Source organism: Protopterus annectens, chromosome 1.part1, assembly GCF_019279795.1.
Source record: "Protopterus annectens isolate FY-2018-M chromosome 1.part1, PAN1.0, whole genome shotgun sequence".
NCBI classification, from domain to species: Eukaryota; Metazoa; Chordata; order Ceratodontiformes; family Protopteridae; genus Protopterus; species Protopterus annectens.
In genome coordinates, this window is record NC_056726.1 from 73,690,713 (window position 1) to 73,696,215 (window position 5,503).

Here is a 5,503-nt window from a genome sequence, read left to right on the forward strand (position 1 = left end):
GAGCACATGTGTTGTGTAGGTGATGCCCACACATATATGGCCATAGCACCACTGTATGTGTGGGGGATACAACAGCAGTGGACTAATGGCAGCAATGGCAGTGTGATATACTCCCAGCCCACTACAGAACAACCCCCAACAGCATGACATATGTGCAAAGCTTGGTATGTAGATGGAGGACGGAGGCTGGAACACAGGCATATATGTGGAACACTGTTGCCATACACTAAGCAAGGTGCTAGTGTTACAGGATAGTCTGCAACATGCCCTTAGTCAAGGAATTGAGGTTAGATATTGACATGGATTTAGCCATGTACTGGTAGCACGCAACACACACACTACCAGTGTAATATCTGACACAGGACATGTGTGGTGGATGGACAACACATGATAGGCATACCACTGTCCAGCAAGAGGTTAGGCCCACAGTAGTGAGCTATACTGACAGATGGCATTCCATGGTACACTAGTATGTACACACACACACACACACACACACACACACCCTGTAACACCAGTACTATGCAAAGCATTACATAACTCTACCCACAGCCTGTCTGTAGTTCCTGATCCTCCTACAAATATGTTTCTGCTCTGAGCGTGCAGGTTCTCCTGTAAGAGTTATTGCTACCTGCTGCCTGTTTCACTGATGCCCACACACAGCATGGATGTCCATCATACAGGAAATGTAAAGGGACCACGCCCACATGCTGTAGGGAGTTATAGTGGTTGGTTGCCATGACAGTGGTAATTCAATGTAGTACACGTGTAATTATATATATATATATATATATATATATATATATATATATATATATGGCTATCTGGATACGTAGATGTACATATATTTCCACCATAAGTCCTGGACATGGAGTGTAGCTGTACGCCAGCCCCTACAGTCCCAAAGTAGTAGTGCAAGGGAATTAAATCTATGTATAGCAGGTATATTACTAGACTGCTGCTACTGTCATTGGGATTGTCTTCAAAGACATGATGTGTGTGGATGCTGACATCTGCTTATAATATGTGTGCCACTGGCTACTGACAGACATCCTAAGGAAATCATTGTAAGGTACCGCTGCTAGCATGTAATGCCCCTGTGGAGTGCAGCAGAAATATTGGCCACTATATGTGGAACTTCGGACACACCCTGTACAGTCCAGACATATACACATGATCCCTTAGTGCACCACATTTGTACCAGGCCTGACAATATGGATGTAGACAGCGATGTAGATGGGTATAACACATAATGACTGGTATATATATGGCACCATAGATGTTGGATTCACACACTCCTGTCTGGCCTGACACATAATGACTGCTGGTACAGGGGTGCCATGGACACATACCACCCACTAGATATTGACATACATCTGTACAGTATCCCACTGCTCTGTCTGACATACATGAAGTTTAAGGGAGGCCCAGCAGCAGTACATATGGCAAGTATCTACACATAACATCCCACTGGTTAAGTACACTAAGCTGCTAGGCATGTAACAATGCACTGTGCAGGCTACAGGCAGACTGGCTCAACACTGGCCTACCTCTCATATGGGGGAATGCACATGTACCTGCATATATAGCAGGCTCAACAGCCATGTCACAGCACATGGTAAGATACACCTGTGTGACAGTGCATAACCACAACCAATGGGAACACAGCTACAGCCACATATGGTATGCTAGCATAATATTACAGTATATGGACTATCTGTTCAATACCATCCTCATATGTGCCACTCCCAGAATGACTCTACATATACTGGCCTGCTACACAGTTTGGCATGATGGCTGTCTGTGGTATGGGACATGTGTGTGTATGACCCTACAAACATGTATGGCAAAATGGTACCGTTCAGTGGGGCAGCATGTAACATCTAAGAGAAGGGGAGCTAGAACAATGACATCTACCACAGTCTGTACACAGACTGCAGTACATATCAACAATACATGCACTGCCAACATTCACCATCACTATGCAGACCTCACTACTGTACAATCATCCACAGAATGTCCAGCTTATGTCATGAAATATAACCACTACTGTACATGACATGTGTAGCAATCTGATATATCACTGGCTTGTTTTCAGATATGATGACAGTATTTATGGTGTACAGCACATATGCACCACTTCATGCACGCCATATGTACAAAGGTTGACAGAGGTGTGGCTGACAGCACATACACAGGGCCAGTATAGACATGCTGCTGTGATAACCCCATATATTTTCCATTGTAATAGGGTTTGTTGCAACATATGCCCTATGAGGGATATGAAGTTAGTAACTGTCACGGCCTTCACCATCTACAGACTGCAATCCTCACACTACCTTCTGCATTCCACAGATTGATGCACTGTGGCTAACACATGCAACCATAGGCACAACACTGCCCAGTCTGCAGATGACCCTGCAGATGGGGATTCCTCATATACATGGAACTGACATGGGAGGTATTGCGACATGTACGACAGGCATATCCAGACAAACACTGTTTAACCAACATTACTCCAAATGCGGTATAGCAGCACTTACAGTCTGTAGTCAGGTCAGGCACATCCCCCTCCTGTCAGATGCCCTCTTTCCACAGTGTATGTTGTTAGAGGTAAATCCGCAATCCATCTGGGATGATATTTGCCAACCATCAAATCTAGTTCATGCTCACAGTGACTGCAAAGGCCCAACACCACCATGATGTTCCTAGGTACCGGAGTGTGTTTCCATGCAATTGGCTATGGGATTGTTACCACAGCTGTTCCACATGCAATCAGCTAGGGGAGGGCTGCAATTCATGCAGAGGCCATCATCTGATAATGAGCATCACGTAACATACACATGCTGCTGCCTAAGCAAGGCATGTGTGGCTCTCCACATCCACCAGAGAGGGAATGGGGGAGGCAGACAGAGGCAGATACATATCAGGGAGGGGTGGGAGGGTAAAATTGAAGCATGTTTGTGTAGCACACCTACCAGCACAGGGTATCAAACCCTGACAACTATGTAGTGCTATCACAGTTTGATGCAGTTATTGGATGCACCACATGGGTTACCTGATGTGTAGCACTCAGAACATATATGTGAGTGACATCTGCATCAGGGATATGGTAGATATATGGTAGGCGTCGTACACGTGCCTGCCTGCATGAACAGATGCCAGCATCAACACAAGCACACTCACACAGGGATGCACACACATTGACGCCCTTGACAGGGCCAGGATTGCAACTCATCAGTAGTGGGATTGCCACAACACATCAATGTGCAGGTATCACATGCACCACACGGGTCATACAGAGGCCGTATGGGCAAAGAGTATGAGGAGATGTCAGACATCAGACAGTATACTTCAGTATGCCCTGGGGGGTTGTAGTGAGTGTGGATGTGGACATACGCACCATACAACACACACACACACACACACACTTACATACAGGGTGCCAGTTCTGAAAGCATGGGTGCATGTCTACACAGGTGTGTGGTGGTCAACTGTGCCAGCAGGCTGTACAAGGGTAGGCAATGGGTATACCATGGTATCAGGCTACATGACAATGGTCTTCACTGTGGCTCAGACCTGTAGTTACTACATTTGATCACACAGGTGGGTATTGCATCCCCCATCCAGTCCGATGGGTGACTATTATGTGTGGCCAATGCTGTACACCACATGCCATGTATGTGTTCCTTAGTCCATGACATGGATGGTGTCTGGGATGTGCACACCTCCCACATGCTTGTACAGTGACATGTGGAATTGTCCAACAAACACAAAAAGTAACAAACAAGTGAAAACAAAAACCAGAAGACAAAATTACCCTGTACTTGTGAATGCCAAGGGGATTCTTGTATAGTCCACACTTGTAAATTCTCCACACTCAAATGGTTGCTGTAGACAGAATCCAGGATAAAATCAGTTATGTTAGATGCTAAATAAATGTCCACAAAGAGGTCCTATGCGACAAAATATCCATATGAATCAAGTGGTACAAAAGATTTCTCCAAAAGCTTTATTGAACATGTGGAATTGTACCTGGGGTGTCTGTCCCTTGTTGTGAACACAGATTATCATCAGATGTGCCAGTCTTGCCCACCTGTGGCAGGAACTGGTAATGGGCAGCAAGTTTACCCTTCACCTACATTGATAGCATGCCAACAGCATTCCCTGATGTCAGTGTCATCTGTCCATACAGGGCTTGTTGTCAGGCATGGTATGTCCATTCTGAGTCACATGTGGAGGCACCACAGGTAGTGCAGGTGTCCATTGGGGAACATGGTGGAGGTGCACTGTCTGCATGTACGTGCATATTGGACAGATGGGCAGGGTGACATGCCTTCTGTAGCCCACTGCTATCACTGCATAGTTACTATCAGTGAGCAATATGCAGTGTACTAACCACATAGTGGCTGTTGCCTAGGCATGTGTGTGCGTATAACACATGGGTTGTGTGTGTACTCTGGGTAATAGTGGGTTGCTAATTTAGATTGGCTGGCCTTGATGTCACATGTATGGGTATGGCTTTGTACCCCAGCCTTCTATCTAGTTTACATCTGTTATCCCTGTATGGTTGACATTGTGATATATAGTAGGGCCACCATAAAAGTAATGAGAAAAATCCACTCCACGTTGGCCACAGGTGTCACACACCCACCTCTACACAGGATATGTTACACACACACATCTGTCACGTCTGGGAGTTAAACCCCTAGCTAACTAGTTTATTACACTGCAGCACTACGCAGTTATAGTAAGCACCACAGACATTACTAAAGTACCCAAATGTTTATGTCACAGTGACTAACATCAGCAGGATTACCAAAGTAGGGCATTTCACCTGCACTGCGAGTGACTAGCCTAAAATGCATTGCTCTCTACACAAACAGTGAGACACACACAAAACATCCACAACTGTCATGTGTGGGTATAGAACCCCTGACCAAGGTCTATATCCCACTACCACAGGGAGCAGTTATAGGTCACACCACAGGGATTACAGGGAGCTTTCTCCCCAAAGTAGTATTTTACAGTGAATGACATCAGCAGGATTGGCAAAGTAGGACATTTGAATTGTACTGCAAGTGAGAAGCCTATGATGCATTGCTTCATACACAGACATTGAAACACACGCAAAACATCCAGAACTGCCATGGGTGGTGATGGAACACTATCACAGTAGGGCATTTGAATTGTACTGCAAGTGAGTAGCCTATGATTCATTGCTCCATACACAGACATTGAAACACACGCAAAACATCCAGAACTGCCATGGGTGGTGATGGAACCCTACCACAGTTCTAAATCACAATACAGCTGTACACAGTTACAGGATGCGCTACAGACATTATTGGGCTATGACTTTCCCAGAGGTGTATTTCTAGGTGAGTAACATCAGCAGCCTTGCCAATGTTGGGTATATGAATTCTAAGGAGTGTGTGACATAAAAAGCGTTGTTCATCACTCAGTCATAAACAGACAGAAACACAAAGACACACAGATTCAC